This window comes from Capricornis sumatraensis, chromosome 1, assembly GCF_032405125.1.
Source record: "Capricornis sumatraensis isolate serow.1 chromosome 1, serow.2, whole genome shotgun sequence".
Lineage (NCBI taxonomy): Eukaryota > Metazoa > Chordata > Mammalia > Artiodactyla > Bovidae > Capricornis > Capricornis sumatraensis.
Genome location: NC_091069.1, coordinates 14304936 through 14326971, shown reverse-complemented (window position 1 = coordinate 14326971; position 22036 = coordinate 14304936).

The window sequence follows — 22036 nt, the reverse complement described above, 5'->3', positions numbered from 1 at the left end:
GGGGGTGAGGAGAGAGTGGGAGGCAGGACTTTGATTGACAGCCACTTGGACATGGTATCAGCCCAGGTATCTGCCCTCTGTCCCTCCTCAGGCCCTGAAACTGACAGTGAAGGGTAAGAGCAGGTATAAACCAGCCCATGCTCACAATGAAGCTGGGACAGGAGCACAAGCAGAAAAGAAGACCTCAGCAAACCTTTGGAAGAAGGGATGCTAACAGAGAGGTAGCTACAATCTGAAATGCCTGCAGAGGGATTTCTCTGGCGGCTCAGTGGTTCAGACTTCACAGTTCCACCGCAGGGGACTCAGGTTCCCTGGAACTAAGATCCCACATGCCACAATGTGTGGCCGAAAGAAAAAAAATAAGGAAAAAATGAAGTGCCCTCAGAGAAGAGACAAAGGAGGAGCCAGTCAGTTTGTCCTGAGCATCCCAGAGGCTCGGGTCATGGAGGGACCAGGTCTGGTGGGAAGCCTAGACACAGAAAGATGTCTCTCAGGTCTTACAGGGGTAAATGACCACCTGCAGACCGGTAAAGATTCCGCCTGCAATGCGGGAGACCTGGGTTTGATCCCTGGGTTGGGAAGATCCCCTGGAGGAAGGCAGGGCAACCCACTCCAGCATTCTTGGCTGGAGAATCCCCATGGACAGAGGAGCCTGGAGGGCTATCATCCATGGGGTCACCAAGAGTCAGATATGGCTGAGCAACTAAGCACAGCACAACACAGGGGAACTGAGTCACAAAGGACTCACAAGTGTCAGGCACAGCAGAGAAGACTGAAAGAGAAAGTAAGGGACATACGGTCTGAGTGATGGGACTTTAGCCCCCTTTCCCTGCTCTGCTCCCTGAATATAACAGCCAGAAGTATTCCCTCTTGTCCTACCCCAAGCTGGCAATTGAAAGAATTCTCTCTGAATCTCAACTGAAGGAATTCTCTCTGGATGGTTCCCTGGTGGCTTAGTCAGCAAAGAGTCTGCCTGCAGTGTGGGAGACCTGGGTTCAGTCTCTGGGTTGGGAAGATCCCCTGGAGAACGAAATGGCAACCCACTCCAGTATTCTTGCCTGGAGAATTCCATGCGCGAGCCTGGTAGGCTACAGTCCATGGGGTCACATAGAGTGTGACTAACTAAGTGACTCACTTTTCTTTTCTCTGGATCTATGAAGTCCCAAAGGGTGGACCTCCATTAATGATGATGACTGGAGGCCAGGACACTTCAAGGAGGAAGCTGATGCGAAAGTCAAGCTGACAAGTGTTGGGACCTGAACCAGGGTCGCCTCAGAGGGAAGACGAGAGGTGGATTCTGAAAAGTATTTGGAGGCAAACTCTGTGAAGGGAGGAGGTGGCCGGCTGACTTCTAGCGAGAGGGACTTGTGGGGATGGAGGGGGCATTTACCAAGATAGAAAGCATCTTCAGCAGGCAGGATCCTCAGGGGACTGCCCAAGGAAGGGACTTTCAGTGACAAGGCTCCTGTTTCGAGTTCTGGGACAGAGATGAGACCAGAGGATGAAGCTAGGCTGCCATGACCTGAACTTGGTTGAGAAGCCTGACTCCCTGAGGCTGGCTGAGAGAGGCAGCCTTCATCTTTGAGAGCGGGGAGGCAGAGTCAGGGACTGCGGGGATGGGCGTGGGCAGGAGGCGGCGAGGCAGCCACAGAAACCAGAGACCGCAATGTCTGCCCGGGGTCAGCTGGAAGGAGGAGGACTGTGCTGGAATCAGGCAGCCTCGTCTGTTGAAAATGACACAATACCCAGACCACCTTAAACAAAAAACAACTCACAGGGTAGATAGATCTGGCTTCAGGCATAAATGGATTCAGGACTCGAACAATGTTGCTGGCCCCTGCCTACCTGGCCTGGGTTAGATCTGTTCTCCAGCTCCCTGGGTGTGACCCCCAGCAGCTCCCATCACCCCAACACCAAGTCCAACAGGAGGGAGAGTGCTCTTCCTCGCTGTGTGTGTTACTTGCTCGGTTGTGTCCAGCTGTTTTGTGATCCCATGGACTGTGGCCCACCAGGCTCCTCTGTCCATGGGATTCTCCAGATGAGAACACTGGTGTGGGTTGCCATCTTCCTCCCTATCTCAAATCAAAGTCCTGGGATTGAAACCTGTTGGTCTCGATGAGCCTGACGTAGGTCATGGGTCTTTTCCTGAGCTGATCATGGAAAGCATTGCTGGGCTTAGACTAGGTCATGGGCACCACCTCCCAAGGTGGAAGGTGGAGTTTGTCACTATGAAACACATGGGCTGGGGTACAAGGCCCCCCAAAGTCCCAAGAAAAGAGAGGTTTCTGCATCGCACAAGCTAACTGATGTCCTGATTCCAGGCATCTCTGAATTCTGGGGACCTCTAATTTTACTTTATTTAAAAAAAAAAAAAAAATTTTTTTTTTTTTGGCTGCCAGGTAGAGCATGCAGGATCCTAGTGTCCTAACCTGGGATTGAACCCCTGTCCTCTATATTAGGAGCATGGAGTTTCAACCACTGGACTGAGTTTAGACACCCAGTACATGTTGGTGGATTGGATGGGTGAATGGGTGGATGGACAGATGGGTGAATGAACAGGCCATCCTTCCAGTTTGCAGGGAGAGTAAGTGATCTCCTCTAAGTCTCCCTCTTTGCTGATCTTTACCACTATTTTTTTAGAAATTTATGTCTTTGTCTCATTTATTGCAGCATCCCAAGCATCCAGCACAGCACCTGGCGCTGAGTAAGGGCTCAGAGAACATTTGGATGGATGAATGAATGAACTCATGTGCAGGCTGAGCTCCCCGTGTGGCCACTTCCCCTCTGAGCCTCAGTTTCCATCTGCAGCCAGCGGGCGCTGCCCTGACCACAGCCAAACAGCCATGATGTGTACAGTGGCTCCGTGAATGTCATCCCTGAATGTGGATGTCACCAGTCCCAGCAGAAGCAACCTCTCACACTGGTCACCAGGGCAACAGGACCACCCCAGCCCTGGCAGGGAAGCAGTTAATTGCCCTCCTTAAAGGCAGGAAACCTCAACTGCACCCCTCCCCCCTCTCTGCATCCCTCCCCTCCCCTGCTTGCTAGATCCAGAATCTAATTGTGCAAAGGCTGGAGGACTAATCCATTTAGCAGAAGTCATGGGGAAGGGAAGTGAGAAGTTAGTTATGGCCCCCAGGGTCAGTGATGGGAAATTAAGGTTTGGAATACATTCAACTCCCGGCTGGAAAACTACTGGGAGATGAATCTTGGCCCTGCATGAAGAAGGGCATTGTAGCCAGAGCTGAACAGAAAAAGAAGGGGCAGGCTTCCTCAGAGGTGGTGAGTCTCCCATCACTGGAAGCATTCAAGCAGACATCAGGAACCTACTCAGAGGGGATGTTGTACAGGGATTCATTGAGTGCTTCCTTCCAGCCTCAGAGTCACAGAAATCCAATTCAGCACGCAACAATAGAGCATCATTTGGGTCCTGGCTGCTATTAAGAGGCTATATTCCCTTAATCCTCCCAATAACCTAGGGAGGAGGATATCCATAGTCCCATTTTGCAAATAAGGAAAACAAGGCTCTGTGGGACCAAGTTGCTTGCCCCAAGTGACTCCACAACATGCAGAATAGAGATGGTCAGCACTGGCTGGAACTAGGTGCCAGGCTGAGGACGTTATATGCATTAATTCTTTGGATTCTCATGACTATTTTATGAGGTAGGTATTAACCTCTCCACTTTACAGATGAGGAAACTGAGGCTTGGCGAGCTTAAGGAATTTGCTCAAGGTTAGAATTCAATAAGCAGCCGTGTTCAGATGCTATCTCCAGTCTGAGGTCTGTCTGACATCAAGTCCAAGCTTTGAACCAGAGCAACAGTTGCCAGGGCTGGTTGTCAGGTTCTGTCTGTTGTTCTTTCCACTGGGGCTTGCTGCTGGGCACAGCACAGGCTCCTGGCAAAGTGCCCTTCTCACTGGCTTCCTCTTCTGGGAGAAGAACCTGAGGACAAGGGGAAGTGGAACAAACTACTGCCTCTTACCACCCCTGGAATCTCATTACAGAAAGAGCAGCTACAAGAGAAAGATCAGCCCTGTCCAGCAGGGGTCTGCCTCTGGTCTGTCCTGCAGAGAGGGGGTTCATGATACCAGGGGAGAAAGGCAGAGTGGTAGCGTGGTCTTAGATTGGGCCCCACATGTTGGTCCCTGAAGGAGTAAAGCCTCCAGAACAGTAGGGGAAGGAGGGCCCCAACAATTTCCTGAGCACCTACTATGTGCCAAGCACTGAGCACATTTGAGCTAGTCTCTCCTTTGCTCCTGACATTGACCTAGAATACTTGAAGAAAAAAAGAGTCACTCAGTCGTGTCCGACTCTTTGAGACTCCATGGACTGTAGCCCTCCAGGCTCCTCTGTCCATGGAATTCTCCAGGCAAGAATACTGGAGTGAGTTGCGCTGCCCTCTTCCAGGGGATCTTCCTGACCCAGGGATCGAACCCACATTGCAGGCAGATTCTTTACCGTCTGAGCCGCCAGGGAAGCCCCCTAGAATACTTATGTGACATAAATTAGTCCAGGAAGCCTGAGGATCATCCCAGCCTGGAAATAATTAATGCAGGAGATGCATTAATTCTGCCCCAGTCCCTTTCCTCTAAATTCCCCAAGGCCTCCATCTGCAGCCACTGTCCACTCAATACCTAAGCCTGCCCGGCCTCAACCCTGGTATGACTTTTGGGAGCACCTTAGTGCCACCTGCTGGCTGGTGCTGGAAGAACAAAGGGACAAGTTGAGGAGTCCTGCAGCCGGCTTGTTGGTAGGCTGGCTGGTTGATTTGCTCCCTGCCTGGCTGTAGAAAGGATTTGGGGGAGCTTCCAAGGATGCATAAAATACAACCAGAGCAGAAAACAAATGTGGACAAAAAATAAAGGCACACAAGGATGGGAACATGAAGGCAGAAATGAAGTTAAAATACAGACCATGAGGATTTACTGTTGTGGAGTAAGCGCATAGACTCAGGAAACTTTTAAAAAAATATTTATTAATTGGCTGCATCAAGTCTTAGTTGCAGCACACAGGATCTTCATTGTGTCCTGCGGGATCTTTCATTCAGGCATGTGGGCTCTTTAGTGGTGGCACACACGCTCCAGAGCACGCAGGCTCAGTAGTTGCCACGAGTGGGCTTGGTTGCTCTGAGGCAGGTGCGAACCTTAGTTCCCTGACCAGGAATCAAACACCTCTCCCCTACATTGCAAGGCAGATTCTTAACCACTGGACCAACAGGGAACCCCCGCACCCAGGAAACTTTGAAGATGACTTTTATCACTCAAGGCACAAAGAAATGAAAGAACATCCTCTAGGCATGGCTGAGTGATCAGTCATCTTAGTTCTTATCCGAACAGCTTTGCAGGTTCTTTGTACCTGGGTACAATGCAGGATTTCACACACACACACACACACACACACACACACACACACACACACAGTCACTGCATCTTTCCAGAAACCGTGTTGGAGTGCACAGAGGAGGGAGACTCATACTTTGGATTTGAGAAGCAATTCAAGGTATACATTTTGAAACCAAGGAGAGACATTGTAAGCAAAATAATTTATTTACATGAAAAAGGTTCAGATATACAGTTTGAAAAGACAGTATTGTTTCAAAAAAAGGGGGGAGTATAATTGTGAAAGTGTAAACATTAAGGCTATTTCTGTTTGAGTTTTTTCAAATAAATTTTTATGGGATATAGTTGCCTTACAATGTTGGTGTCCTTTGTACAGCAAGATGAATCAGCCATACGTATACACATATCTCCTCCTTGTGGACTTCCTTCCCATTCAGGTCACTGCAGAGAATTAAGTAGAGTTCCCCGTGTTATACAGTAGGTTGTTCATTGAGTTTTAACTTTTGGGAACGGAGGCAGGGAGTTCTTCTGAGGCGAGTGCCCAGGTTCCTGCATGACTATAGTCTTGCTGTGGAGGCCACACCTGGGCTCTAAGTTTCCGACCAGGTGGATCAAAAAGGGAAGTGGAACCACTCACACAACCCCCAGTCTCAGGATGAAGACAAACCAATCTCCCAGGAGAAGCAGAACCTTAGTACTACCATAGGAAAAAGTTGCTTCCAGGCTGGGTGAGGGGAACCAGGGGAAGAAGACTGAAGGTGAGTGATGCCCTCCGTGACGGCCTTTGCCCCGTGGGCCACTTCACAGGGCATCACACCTGATGTGAAGACAGGACAGCTCTTCTGCTGATGCCAAGACTGCTGACTGGGCGATGACCTGCCCTGATCCCAGGAGAGGCTTAGACTGTCAGGCGAGTCGGTTCTCCAGCAGTAGGGTCTGATTATAGGTGGGCTGTGGGTACCTTGAGCTTGGGCTCCCTGTGGAAGCCTTGCTCCTGGTCTCTCCTCCAGAGGATTTAAGTTTCCCTCCTAAGCCCTTTCAGTTCAGTTCAGTTCAGCTGCTCAGTCTTGTCTAAATCTTTGCAAACCCATGGACTGCAGCATGCCAGGCTTCCCTGTCCATCACCAACTCCCGGAGTTTACTCAAACTCATGTCCATTGAGTCAGTGATGCCATCCAACCATCTCATCCTCTGTCATCCCCGTCTCCTCCTGCCATCAATCTCTCCCAGCATCAGGGTCTTTTCCAAGAAGTCAGCTCTTTGCATCAGGTGGCCAAAGTATTGGAGTTTTAGCTTCAACATCAGTCTTTCCAATGAATATTCAGTGCTGATTTATTTTAGGATGGACTGGTTGGATCTCCTTGCAATCCAAGAGACTCTCAAAAGTCTTCTCCAACACCACAGTTCAAAAGCATCGATTCTTCGGCACTCAGCTTTCTTTATAGTCCACATCCATACATGACTACTGGAAAAACCATAGCTTTGACTAGATGGACCTTTGGAACCAGAGATCAAATTGCCTAAGCCCTTTACCTTATGGGAAAAGCCCCCTGACTCCAGGGCTCCTCCCCGGGGTGGATCCTCCAGGACCCCACCTGGGTAGCCCTGCCTTCTGGATGCTGTGCCAGGCTCCACAGAAAGTTCCAGCCCTGTAACCACCGAGTCAGGCTCTTGGATCCCAGGCTCCTCCCAGGCTGTGCTGAGCCCCACTCTTCTTCCCCTTGGCTGAACTGGGTTGAAACACATGAGATCTCCTCAGGCCAGCTCACAGAAAGGGAGGCTTATGACTCAAGCACAGGTGGGGCAGCCAAGGAGCTGAGAACCTCCTGACACCCCAAGGTCAAACAGATCAGCGCTCTTTGAGATGCAAATGACGAAACCCTAAGTCAGCCTCAAGTCAAAAAAGGAAAGGAAAAGAGGAGATACTGGCTCAGAACTGACTTCAGGTTCAGCTGGATCCAGCTCCGTCCTGCGTCCCCATCTGCTTCCCGCCCTGCTGGCTCTGGTCTCAGAAAGGTGCCCCCTGAGGGAACAAGGTGGCTGCAGCATGTCTGGCTCAAAGTCACCCTCTCGCAGCCCCAGGAACAGAAAATTTCTCTCTACCCATCAGCTTTAACCATAGTCCTGAACAGCTTCAAGTTCACTGGGCCAGTTTAGGCCACATGACCATCTCTGGTGGAAAGAATTACACTGATTGGCTAGGCCCGGGTCTCACATCTACTTCTAATCAATCCAATCACTTAAACTGAAATTTTAGGAGTTCCCTAAGGAACACACACCTGGGTGTGTGGTGGGGAAGGGGTGTCTAATGGCCAGAAATGAGAATGCTGGGCAAATACAGATATGTTGCATTCTGGAAGCCCAGTATTAGTGCAGGCTTCCCTTGTAGCTCAGGGGGTAAAGAATCTCCCTGCAGTGCAGGAGACCTGGGTTCGATTCCTGGGTCAGGAAGATCCCCTGGAGAAAGAAATGGCAACACACTCCAGTGTTCTTGCCTGGAGAATCCCATGGACAGAGGAGCCTGGAGGGCTTCAGTCCATGGCATTGGACACGACTGAGCGATGAAACCACCACAGCCACCACCACGTCCAGGAGCTACAGCTGAGGAACTGGTGGGACAGGGCAGGTCCTGCAGGGCTGTGGGTCCCCATGTCTCCTGACTTCTTCCCTCTTCTTCCCTCTTCTGGGTGTGGCAACCCCTCCAGCTGGAGGGGATCTGGAGACCCAGGCCAACCCAGGGTCAGGCCATACAGGCGCACGGAATCACTCACTGTGGGTTTAAATCCTGGCTCTGTGCTTACTAGCTGAGGGACACAGGACACTTTACTTCATCTGACTGAATCTCAGTGTCCCCTTCTAGGAACCTAGGCCAATAGCAGGGCCAGCCTCCTGGGTGGCGCTGCCAGAGCTTTCTGAGCTAAAGCACTAAGAATATTCAGTACAAGATGCTGTGGAAAAAGGCTGGAACCCCTCAAAAAGATAAATATAGAATCACCATGTGACCCAGAAATTGCACTCTAGGGACATACCCCAAACAACTGAAAGCAAGACAGATATTTATACACCCATGTTCATAGCAGCATCATTCACAATAATCAAATGGCAAAAACAACCCAAGTCTACCAAAAAAATGAATGGATGGACAAAATGTGGTATAGCCATACAATGGAATATTATTTGGCCTTAATCAAAAAGGAGTGGAATTCTGACATATGACATGAATGAACCGTGGAGACACTATGCTGAGTGTTCTGGTTTACTATGAAGGAAACCAGAATACAGAAGGAGAAACATTGGGTGATTTCAGCTGTGTGAGGTACCTAGAATAGGCAAATAGAGACAGAATATAGAATAGAGGTTGTCAGGGGTGCAGGTCAGAAGAAGCGAGGAGTTGCTATTGAATGGGTATAGACTTTCTGCTTGGGCTGCTGAAGAAAATTCTAGAAGCGGATAGTGGTTATAGTTGCTCATCCTGTGACTGTGCTTGTGTGTGTGTGTGTGTGTGTGTGTGTGTGTGTGTGTATTAGCTGCTCAGTCATGTACAACTCTTTCTGACCCCATGGACTGTAACCTGCCAGGCTCCCTCTGTCCATGGGATTCTCCAGGCAAGAATACTGGAGTGGGTTGCCATTCCCTTCTCCAGAGGATCTTCCCGACTCAGGGATTGAACCTGGGTCTCCTGTATTGCAGAAAGATTCTTTACCATCTGAGCCACCAGGGAAGCCCAGTGAACGTACTTAATGCCCCTGGAAAATACACTTAAAAATGGTTAAGATGACAAGTTAAAAATAATTTTTTTTTTAAGTTTTAAAAACATTCTTAGCACAGAACCTGGTATATTGTATACACTCAAGAATCAGTACCATATATATGTCGATGCTAATTTCTCAATTCATCCCACCCTTTCCTTCCTCCAATTACAAAAAAAAAAAGAAGCAGTAGCTATGATCAATATTCATAGCATTGCTCACATTTCTTTACCATTTGCTCTCACTTCTGTGTCTGTTTCCTAGCAGGCAGGACCTTGGGTACCAAAATCAGACAACCCAGAAGGGTTGGTCACCTCACCTGCTAACTCCCTCTTCCCTTTGTGTGCCATTTCCAGAACTCAGAGGGACAGTGGTTTGGTCCAACTCGTCTTTTCAAGCCAAGCTCCAAAGTTGCCTACAGACCTGCAGAGGATGTCCTTGGAGCCAGGGCTCACCCTTGGTCATCTAGCCGGGTGGGGTAGGGGGGTTCCCTCTGATGGGCCTGTAGGTGAGGCAGACCTCGGAACGGTTTCCAGTTAAAATTCATCTGGGGAGGTTGGCAGCTCGTCTCCTGGGCCAACCTGACTATCAGACAAACAGCCATAGTTGAAAGCGGACCCCAGCCTAGCGCCTTCTTTCTTAGCCCAAGACGATGTTCCAACCTGGTTTCTGGTCTTTGCCACCCACCCTCCCTCACCCTGATACCACCACCTTGCTCAGGAAGGAATCAGAGACGCGCCCCACCCTGCGATCGGGGGTGGCAGCTGCTGGGGTGTGACTGGGTACCTTCCCATGGCCTCCCGGCTTCTCCACGTCAGTTACAACAGTGACCATGGGGCCTCTGGGTGCTGAGTGCTTAACACCATCTCCTGTAAACCTCACAACAGTCCCAGAAGGATGTTTCCAGGTGAGGAAGCTGAAGCCCAGAGCTGCAAGGTCACTTCTCAAGTTCATCCAACTGGACTGTGGCTGAGCCAGATTTGAACCTGATCTGTCTGACTTCAGAGCATGTGTTTTTCCTGGCTTCCTGTCCCCCAAAGTCACTCCCCCTGCAGAATTCAGCCTTTCGGATCCCAGGCACCAGGGACAGGGCCTGACAACCCCCAACCCGTCCCCCCCGTCCCACCACCAGTGAGAGTGGATATTTCTATAGCCTCTTCTGTGGGCCTCCCACTCCCTTTCGGAAAAGAGAGGGAGAGTGGGTGGTCTCTAAGGGCCTCCTCGGAGGGGTGGGAAGGTGACGGGGCTGAGGTTCAGGGGTTAACTGGGTCCTGGGCAGGGAGCACAGAGGGATGGAGCGGTTCCCAGGGGCTCTACCTCAGGGGGACTCTCCCGTCACCGTGGCCCCCGACTCTGTTCTAAGGGCTTTCCCAGCATCATCTCTTGGCAGCCTCACAACGGCCCGTGAGGTAGGCAGCATGTCACTCTCTTCATTTTGCAAATGAGGAAAGGGAGGCTCAGAGATGATCAGAAGCTAGCGTGTGCTGCACTTCCAGCATGTGGTGAAGCCAGCGGGAATTGAGCCCTTTCCATAGCGGGTGTCTTACTGCATCTCTGTCCCCCAGACTCTTAGCCTTTGCTGCACATGGCCCCTTCTCCAGGTTCCCTCCCTCCATCCCCCCCTCAACCCTCAAGGTTAAACCCAGAGACAAGTGGCCAGGCCACTCAGGCCAGCCCATCCTGTTCTTCGTCCACCAGGTGGAGTAAAAGACCTCTCGGAGAAAAGGGAAGACTCTGGCATCTCAGGCCAAGCCGACCAGAAAGGTGGTGTGCGCCAGAAGGTAGAGGTGGGTGGGTGGGTGGAGGGGTGATGGGCTGAAGGTGGGGTGGGGGCAGCAGCTTGTACCTGAGAGGAGGCCACCTGGCCTGAATTCCCAACCCTACCACTGCCTTGCAAGGCCCTCCCCTCTGCCGGCTGTCTCTCCCTGTCTGTACAGGGGGAGGTGGGGTCCACAGAGCGTGCTTCTCACTCTGTGACGTGCCTGGGAATCACTTGAGTATCTTCAAAAAGTAGATTCTGACCCAGTGGGTCTGGAGTGGGGCCTGGGAAGCTGCATTTCTGACAAGCTCCCCGAGTCGGTGGTGGCCACGCTGCTGGTTCTTGGCTGCACCTTTGAGAGGCTTGCCAGCTCTGACAGGTTTGCTTTTTGAGTTGAACAAGGAAGACTTGCTGGGGTTCCAGACCCTTCCACAGAAGTGGTTGTTAATGTTCATTCATTCATTTACCAAGCATTTTCTGGGCCTCTGTGCAGCCGACGGGGACCTCTGATGGGGTCCCTGCCTGTACTGGGGACCCAGAGGTGGACAAGAACCAGTCCCACACTTAATTACCCCATGGACACAAGAACCAGAGGTTACAGCCCACAGGACCAGGGCAGGGGGAGAGGGAAGCCAGGATTGGGGGTGGGGCAGAGGGTCCCCCGAGCAGCCATCGGGGCATGTTCAGGGCAGGCTTCCTGGGAAAGAAGACTCCTTCACCTGCTCTTGATGAATGAGCAAGACCGCAGCCTGACAAAGATGAGAGAGCGGGAAGGGAAAAGGTGTTCATGGAGAGGAAAGGGCACGTGCAGAGGCCCGGAGAAGAGAGTGCTGTATTTATGGACGGGAAGTGGTCGTGCAGTGAGGGGGGCCACACCCAGACACACAGAGCAGACACTCCAAGACATGAACGCACACACACGTACACACACCTACCCCTCGGAGGCAGCGGTGTGGGTAAGAAACAGCGTTCTAAAGAGATGAGAATCCTTGTTCAGGGAACCTCCATGAGCTCCCACTGGAGTGGGCTGTTGTGAGATGGTTTCCACTGTAGCTCTTTGCTTTCTTACCCTGCCAGAGACACAGCAAGGATGGCTTCCAAGGCTCCTTCAACTCTATGACCAAGGCTCTCCCAGCTGCCAATCTCCAGGGTCCACTCCCCTTCTCTTCCCTGACTCCCCGCCTGGGAAAACCCAACCCCCAGGACCCCCACCGACCCCCACGCCGGTCTGCTCCTGCCCCTGCCTGCTCTTCCCCACCTCCATCCCTTGCTGGCCCCCCACCCCACCCCAACAAATTTGGGAGGCAGTTCTGGTCAGCTTCTTCCAAGGCGACTGAAGCTCAGAGGAAAGCAGGCTTGTGCCCAGGTTTGAATCTTTCCACCTGGGGCAGCAACGGGGAGCAGGGTCCTGTCTACAAAAGGTCATGGTCTCAGACTCCCTGTGCCTGGCCCCCATCCCAAGGCCAATGTGTTCGGTCATCAATTCTGTGATGTTCCTGTGGATATTTGAAGTTCCACCTAACTTTTCGTCTGCTTGTGCCATCAATTACTGAAAGAGGGGTTGTAAATCTCTCTTTTTCCTTTTCTTTCTTTTTTTTTTTTTTTTTGAGTTTTGCTTTGTATCCTTTGAGGTGACATGACTAGCGGCATGCAGCTTTAGCATTGGTGTATCTGTCTGCTATATGGAACATTTTTTCCACTGTGAATAACTCTTTATCTTTAGCATCCCCCCCCCCCCCGCCCTTGAACTCTACTTTTGCTGATATTACTGTAGCCACACCAGTTTATTTGTGGTTACTATTTGCATAGCATAGCTTTTTCCATGCTTTTACTGTTCTTGTTTCTGTATCTTTATACTGGACATCTTTCTCCTGTAAGCAGTATATGATTGAGTTTTATTCATTTTTATCCAGTGTGGTAATGTTTGACTTTCAATCCGAGTAGTGAATGTGCTTGCCTTTAATATAATTGGTGATCTATTCAGCTGTAGGTCTTCTACGTTACTCTTTCTTTTCTATTTGTCCCACTTTTTCTGTTAATTTTCTCTTCTTTCTTGCCCTCTCTTTCCAACTTGAAATTACATACTCAGCAAAAAAAATACCCTTCGATAATGAAGGCGAAATGGAGATAGTCGGGGCAAGTACAGAAGAACCGTACAAAAAAGATCTTCATGACCCAGATAATCACAATGGTGTGATCACTCACCTAGAGCCAGACATTCTGAAATGTGAAGTCAAGTGGGCCTTAGGAAGCATCGCTACAAACAAAGCTAGTGGGGGTGATGGAATTCCAGTTGAGCTATTTCAAATCCTGAAAGATGATGCTGTGAAAGTGCTGCACTCAATATGCCAGCAAATTTGGAAAACTCAGCAGTGGCCACAGGACTGGAAAAGGTCAGTTTTCATTTCAATCCCTAAGAAAGGCAATGCCAAAGAATGCTCAAACTACCGCACAATTGCACTCATCTCACCCACTAGTAAAGTAATGCTCAAAATTCTCCAAGCCAGGCTTCAACAATACGTGAATTGTGAACTTCCAAATGTTCAAGCTGGTTTTAGAAAAGGAAGAGGAACCAGAGATCAAATTGCCAACATCTGCTGGATCATCGAAAAAGCAAGAGAGCTCCAGAGAAACATCTATTTTTGCTTTATTGACTATGCCAAAGCCTTTGATTGTGTGGATCACAGTAAACTGTGGAAAATTCTGAAAGAAATGGGAATACAGACCACCTGACTTACCTCTTGAGAAATCTGTATGCAAGTCAGGAAGCAACAGTTAGAACTGGACACAGAAAAACAGACTGGTTCCAAATAGGAAAAGGAGTAGGTCAAGGCTGTATATTGTCACCCTGCTTATTTAACTTATATGCAGAGTACATCATGAGAAATGCTGGGCTGGCTGAAGCACAAGCTGGAATCAAGTTTGCCAGGAAAAATATCAACAACCTCAGATATGCAGATGACACCACCCTTATGGCAGAAAGTGAAGAAGAACTAAAGAGTCTCTTGATGAAAGTGAAAGAGGAGAGTGAAAAAGTTGGCTTAAAGCTCAACATTCAAAAAACGAAGATCACGGCATCAGGTCCCATCATTTCATGGCAAATAGATGGGGAAACCGTGGAAACAGTGGCAGACTTTATTTTGGGGGCTCCAAAATCACTGCAGATGATGATTGCAGCCATGAAATTAAAAGATGCTTACTTTACACCTTGGAAGAAAAGCTATGACCAACCTAGACAGCATATTAAAAAGCAGAGACATTACTTTGCCAACATAGGTCCATCTAGTCAAGGCTATGGTTTTTCCAGTAGTCATGTATGGATGTGAGAGAAAGCTGAGGGCTGAAGAATTGATGCTTTTGAACTGTGGTGTTGGAGAAGACTCTTGAGAGTCCCTTGGACTGCAAGGAGATCTAACCAATCCATCCTAAAGGAGATCAGTCCTGGGTGTTCACTGGAAGGACTGATGCTGAAGCTAAAACTCCAATAATTTGGCCACTTGATGAGAAGAGCTAACTCATTTGAAAAGACCCCTGATGCTGAGAAAGATTGAAGGCGGGAGGAGAAGGGGACGACAGAGGATGAGATGGTTGGATGGCATCACCGACTCAAGGGACATGAGTTTGAGTAAACTCTGGGAGCTGGTGATGGACAGGGAGGCCTAGCGTGCTGTAGTCCATGGGGTCGCAGAGTCTGACATGACTGAGCGACTGAACTAGGGCAAATAAAGACTACTAATTCATCACCAGCTTACCCCATCAAAGGAATTAGTAAAGGATGGTTTTCTGGCAGGAGAAAAATGGATCCCAGATGGAAACTTGAAAACACAAGAAGAAATGAAGGAAAATAGAGAGAGACAATATGTGGTTAATCTCACCAAATATCGTCTGTGTAAAACAATAACAATATCCTCTTGCAGAGTTTGAAATATATAAAGAATTAAAATACCAGATGGTGCCAGATGACAATAGCGTGTAAGTCAGGAGGGGGTAAATGGTGATTTTAGTGGCCTGAAGTTCCTGGATTTTTCCACAAGTGGCAATAATACTGTTCTAATTTGCTGTATATTAGACTTTACTAAGTCAAGAATTGTGTCATAATCTCTAGTGGAAACACTAAAAGGATGGAAAACTAGTGAGCTAATGAAGAGATGATATGGGTCAATAAAAAATACCAAATCAATCTGTTCATGAAGACGCGCCGTTCCCCAAGATGAGAATGGAGAAAAAATATTTTTTTAGCTGTAAAAAAGTAATGCATAAGCTTCAATGTAATAAAAATATTCTTCAGTTGGGTGATGGGCACACAGGCTTCATTTCAGTTTGATTCACATACTATGTGAATATTCTTTTGTCTCTTTTCCACAGTTAACAAAAACAAATTTATAAAACAAAGTGAGTGGCAAAACTTAGGCACATGTAATGTGATTTCATTTGCACAAATGTATATTAAAAATAAAGAGAATCAAATGGAAGATAGGTGAGACAAATAGAAACATACAGGGTTTTTTTTTTCTGTAGGAAAAAAAATCTAGAAGCTTATTTGCCATAAATACAATCTGTGGGTGTCTCTGAGTGTCAACATCTAGAAGCTTATTTGCAAAAAATGCAATCTGTGGGTGTCTCTGGGTGTCTGTGAGCTAGGGAGGGCTCGAATACTGGGTGGAAACTGTCAAGTTTTGCCTTGCAGCCTGTCTATGGAGTTTGCATATTTTTTCAGTAAGCATGTATTACTTAAAGAATTACAAATCACCAACAGGCCTCAAATGTATTGCCGTTCTGAAGAGATAAACGTTTTAAATGTAAGGAGAACTGGACGTGGTAAGCCTTGCAGCCTGGCAAGCTTAGGATGGGGTTTCCTTTCCTCTGTCCTGCGTTTAGCCCCTGGAGCCGGGACCGACCTCCTGCTGTTCTGAGCCGCGTCGCCCACACGGTGGCGCTGCGGGGCAGGTTCAGCCTCTCCCGGAAGGGGCGGGAGAGGGAGGGGGAGAGAGGGGGATGCTGTCGCGGTGGGGGAGGTCGGGGGACGGCGCGTCTTCATGAACAGATTGATTTCTTCTGCAAACTGCCGACAGCCTCACCAGGTGGCATCCGGAGAGCTCGCACACGCCCCCGTAGGTGGCTCTGGAGCTTTTCAGCGCCAGCTGTCGGGTCATCATCCACGTGGAGCCGCTCAAGCCACTTGGCCGCGCTGAGTTCAATGCCCTCGGGTACCCCAGTGGCCAGACTGGATTCCCAGAGCCTGTGGAGCTCTCACGGGGCTTGTTAAATCACGTTGGGACCTGTCCCCAGAGGGAGTGAGCGCAAGGTCCCCGGAGGGGTGCAAGCGTGTGGACCCACCTCCCCTATCAAGGGGCTACGAGTGGGAGGAGGGGGAATCTGGCCTTGGATGATAGTTCCTGGGTCTCTCTGGGCTGAGACTGGGTGTTTCTGGTCTCTGTCTCCAAATCCCCCAACATGTAAACCTGAACAAGTTACTGCCTGCTTAAGACACACCTTGGCTCCCCATTGCCCTCAGGAAAACATCCGTGCTCTTCACCACTGGTACACCCCACAACCCACCACCGCCTCCTGGTACCCCAGGCTCCATCACCCTGAATCCTTTCCTTCTTCCTACCTGTCCTGCTCTCTCTCCCCTCTGAGCCTTCCGCATGCTGTTCCCATTTGCTCAAACACTTTTCCATCCCCTTTTTTTCCTTGGCTAACTCTGTCCCACCCTTCATACCTATCGTTTAAATGTTACCTCCTCCTAGAAGCCCCTGTGACCCCTATGGGCCCCTAGGCCACCCTCTCCTATAACCATGCGCATGTGTGTGTGCTGAGTTGTTTCAGTCGTGTCTGACTCTTGTGACCCCATGGACTGTAGCCCACCAGGCTCCTCTGTCCTGGGATTCTCCAGGCAAGAATACTGGAGTGGGTCGCCATGCCCTCCTCCAGAGGGATCGTCCTGATCCAGGGATCAAAACTATGTCTCATATCTCCTACACTGGCAGGCAGGTTCTTTACCACTAGCGCCACCTGGGAAGCCCCATCCATAACCACACTTGACTTTAATTATGTATTGATTGCTCGCTTCTCCCCACTGAACGCGGGGCCTCTTAAGGCGGGTCTGCCTGGGTCATCATTGCTTTCCCAGGGCCAGGATGGCCTCTGCTCCATAAATTATGGTTCTGTGAAACAATGTGAGTGTGCATCGAATGGCAGGGGCTCCTTCTCCTTGAGGTACCCAAAGGGACGCAGTAAAGGTGCTTTGTGGGCTGTGGATGGGACGGAGGAGGTGGGGAGGGACAAGACAGAGGAACCACTGGGGTCCCCTTGGGTTTCTGCTGCCTGGAAAAATAAGCCATGCTGGCTGATGGCTACCGGGGCCCCTCCCCAGCACACAGAGAGCAGCTGGACACAGGCTGACCTCAAGCAGCGCCAGGAAGGAGGCGGGTGTGTGGCTCTACCCAGCTCTGCCCAGCATCCTCCCTTCGCATGCGGTCACCTCCCAGACCCCAGTGTCCGGCCCACATGCCTCGCTGATGGTAGACATCTCCCCACTGACTGTCTCAGCACCCTCCACTTCTCTGAATCCATCATCCTTCCCCAAATCGCTTCTCCTTCTGCTTCCCCATTCCCCAGGGCACCACCCCCTTCCTCCCTCTCCCACCCCGTCTCCTAATCACCAAAGCCTGGTCTCTTATCAAGGACCCCTCCATCTGCCTTGCTGACCTCTCTAGGGTCCTGTGAGGATAACACTCCCACCCGGTCTGCCCCTCACCCTCCGCATACCCCATATTACAGCCAGACTTTTCAGCTCCTCAAACATGCTGTGATGGTCTCTCCTCCTTGGTCTGGTGCTAATCCCTTGGCCTGGGCATCCCCTGGCTACCTGGTGAACATATGTGTGTCCCCCAGGCTCCTGCTTAGACACCCCTTCTTCCAGGAAGCCCTCTGGGGTCTAGCGCCCTTCCTTGGGGCACCCACAGTCACCAAGGCTTCCCCGCGTGTCTGCCTGGGCTGCAGTGCGTTTGCAAACCCTGTGCTCAGCGTTTGTCCTCAGCTCACTCAGCTGTTGAGCATCACCTCATGCTCTCCTTGCCGAGAGTCCTCCCCCTTGGTTCCCAGGTCCCCACCTCCTCCTCCTCCTCACTGGCTGCTCCTTCTGAGTTCCCTTGCAGGTTCTTCCTCATCTCCCGGCCCTCTAAGGTTGGGGCACCCCGGGTTTGGGCCCCCAGACCTCTTCTCTACTCCATCTCCTCTCTCCCTTGGGGCTGGCATCCAGGCTTTCAATCCCACCCGTGTGCTAACAGCCCCATGTTTCCATCTTCAGCCTGGACCTGTCCCCCGAGTCCAGGCTCTGTCCTGTAGACTGCTCCTCACCTCTCCACTCCACGGCTAATACGCAGCTCCAGTTCGCATTGTTCAGATGAAGCTCGGGCTTCAAACTCCCTCCTTCCACCTGTTCTTCCTCCACTGTCCCCATTGCTCTGGTTCATGAGGCCCCAAATCTCAGTGTCGTCCTTCATACCTTTTCACCACCCCACATCCAGTCCACGAGGAAAGCCTCTGGCTACCTTCAAAGAGGGCTTCCCTGGTTGCTCAGTGGTAAAGAATCTGCCTACTAATGCAGGAGACTCGGGAGATAAGGGTTTGATCCCTGAGTCGGGAAGATCCCCTGCAGAAGGAAATGGCAACCCACTGCAATATTCTTGCCTGGAGAATTCCATGAACAAAGGAGGCTGGTATGCTACAGAGTTAGACTCGACTTAACGACTAAACACCGCCACCACTGCCTTCAAGGACACCCCTTCCCACCCCACTCGCCACCTCCACCCAACCGTCTGGCCTAGAATCTCTTATCAGGTCAAGTCTGGTGAACTCTTGACCCTTCTCCTGCTTCAGCCCTGGCCCCCTTCTGTCTATTCCCAACCCAGCAGCCAGCCCCCCTACCCCAGACCTTCCACAGGCCCCCTCCTGACTCGGAGTAACAGCCAAGCCTTCCCTTGCCTACAGGACCTCGGGGAGCTGACTGCTCCCTCACCCTCACCCCAATGCTGGCCTCCTTGGCTGTTCCCGAAAACCCCCACCTCGGAACTTTTGCACCGGCTGTTCCCTCTGCTTTGGACAATTCCCACCCCCCGCGTGTGGGCAGCCCCCTCCCTCACTGCTCTGGAGCTCTGCTCTAGAGGTCTCCACTGACCACCGTGCACACGACCGCAGCTCCCAGGACTTGCTGGCCCCTCATTCTGCCTTATTTTCCTCACTAGTCCTTATCATCACCCACTGGAATATGAATCCTGGAAAGCAGGGATTTTTTTTTTTTTCCCCTCTTGTATTCGGTACCTGGCGTGTGTAGACCATCTTTCACCAGACAGTGAAGACCAAGAAGGCAGGAATATGATTGCATTCACCACCACTGCCAGAGGACCCAAGCCATCTTCACTACTCAACAGATAATGAACACACGGACGGATGGGTGGGCGGATGGAGGGGTGGATGAGTGGGTGGGTGGTTGGGTGGATGGATGGGTGAGTGGTGTGTGTGGATGGATGGGTGGATAGATGGAGGATGGGTACTTCAGTGGATGAATGGTTGAGTGATGGATGGTTGGAAGGGTAAATGGATGGAGGGTGGACAGATGAATGGATAGGTGTGTGGGTGGATGAAATATAGTTGGTTTACAACGTTGTGTTACTTTCAAGCATACAGCAAAGTGATTCAGTTATACGTGTACATATATATGTTTTTTTCGGTTTCGAATTTTTTTCCCTAATAGGTTATTAAAAATATTGAGCGTAACTCCCTGTACTATACAATAGGTCCTTTTTGTTTGTTTATTTTACACACAGTACTGTGTATATGTTAATCCCAAACTCCTAATTCATTTCTCTCCCCCTTGTCCCTTTGACAGCCATAAGTTGGTTTTCTATGCCTATGGCTCTATTTCTGTTTTGTATATAAGTTCATTTGTATCATTTTCTCTGAGTCCGCTTGTAAATGAGATATATTTGTCTTTGTTCTCATGCCTTTTGACATAGCAATTGTGCTTCTGAAAATATCTCCGATTAAAGTCCCAGCACTGGTGCACAGAAACAGATGGGTGTACTTGTCATCATGTAAAGCAGGGGCCAGCCTGGATGTCCCTCAGTGAAGGACTGCTGGGTGCATGGGGGCACAGCACCACGCGGCACTCGGTGGCCAAAGCAGAAATCAGAGAGGAGATGGGAAGATTCAGGACTGAATCGCTAAGTGACAAGAGCACATCATAGGACAATCACAGGATGAGCTGTGTGTGGTGTGAGTGAGCACATACTCTGCATGTGTGTGTGTGTGTCTGTGTGCCCACGTCCGTGTGCATAGGAAGGCGGCTGGACTCCTACTCACCCACCTCCTCACCACATCATCCCTAGCGTACAGAGTGGCATTGGAGGGGAATGTTCCTTATTAATCTATATACTTCTTTATTGACTTTAACCAAGCAGCTTGTGAAGTGAAGTGGCTCAGTCGGGTCCGACTCTTTGCGACCCCATGGACTGTAGCATCTGTCCATGGGATTTTCAAGGCAAGAGTATTGGAGTGGGTTGCCATTTCCTTTTCCAGGGGATCTTCCCGACCCAGGGCTCAAATCCGGGTCTCCCGCATTGTCAGCAGACACTCTTACCGTCTGAGCCGTCAGCTTGTTTTCCTGTGTAATTGGGCCATTGTCCCTAGGTATATTTCAGCACTTGATCTAAACACACATTTTTCTAGCTTCTTGACGGCAGGCAGTGGTTGAAGGCAGTTGGGTTGGGTAGAGAGTCAAGGCCCTCTTCCACCCAACTTTCCAGCCTCATCTCCCAGTCTTCCCAAACCTCTGTACAGCAGAGGTTGGCAAACTCTAGCCTGTAGGCTGTATCAGCCCACCATCTTGCTTTTGGACAGCCTGTGGGCTAAGGATGCTTTTTACATTTTTAAATGGCTGGGAAATAATCAAAAGCAGGATATTGTTTCATGACATGAGAAAATCCTATGAAATTCAACTTTCAGAGTTGACAAGTAAAGCTGTGGTTGGAACAAGCCCACGCTCACTGATGTATTGTCCACGGCTGCTTCAGAGCTTTGGCAGTAGGGCGGAGTCGTCTTACAACAGAGGCTGTGTGGCCTGCAAAGCCAAAAATATTGCCCCTCTGGGCAGTTGCAACAGAGGCTGTGTGGCCCGCAAAACCAAAAATATGGCCCATCTGGTCCTTTACATAAAAAGTTTGCTGACCCCTGATACATAGTACTTTTTGAAAAAATGTGTATGTTTATTTATTCTTAAGTGGAGGATAATTGCTTTCACTGTTATGTTGGGTTTTGCTATACAACCACGCAAATCAGCCATATGTATACACATGTCCCCCGTCTTGAGCCTCGCTCCCACCCCAGCCCCTCTCAGCCCTCCAGGTCGTCACAGAGCAGGAGCAGAGCTCCCCGCGCTACGCAGCAGCCTCCCACTAGCTGTCTGCACACAGCAGTGTATAGATGTGAATGCTACTCTCTCCATTCGTCACCCCTCCCCTTTCCCCCTGTGTCCCCACGTCTGTTCCCTATGTCTGCGTCTCTAGTACCTTGTATCCCAGGCTCATCAGTGGGCCTAGGACTTGGCCTCTGCTTTCTCAGGTCCTTCCACCCTACTCCCTCTCTCTGTCCCTCCCCTTGTCTCTTGCTCGGTCGCTCAGTCGCATCTGACTCTTTTCAACCCATGGACCGCAGCACACCAGGCTTCCCTGTCCTTCACTATCTCCCGGAGTTTCCTCAGACTCATGTCCATTGAGCTGATGATGCCATCCAACCATCTCTCCCTCCCCTTGTCTCCTTCTGGAAAACTTGTTGTTTAGTCGCTAAGTTGTGTCCAACTCTTTTGTGACCCCTCATGGACTATAGTCCGCCAAGGCTTCTCTGTCCACGGACTTCTTCAGGCAAGAATACTGGAGTGGGTAGCCGTTCCCTTCTCCAGAGGATCTTCCTGACCCCAGGATCAAACCTGCATCTCCTGCTTGGCCGGCGGATTCTTAACCATTGAGCCACCTGGGAAGCCCTCTGGAAAACTAGCCATCCTAAAAGATTGCTTCCAAACCTCCTGGCTGATGCCTTGGGCGTCCCTTCCGGCCCTCCCTCCCCCATCCTAGTGGAGATCCAGGGACTCTGATTCATTTCTGTGTCTCCAGCACTTGGCACAGTCTCC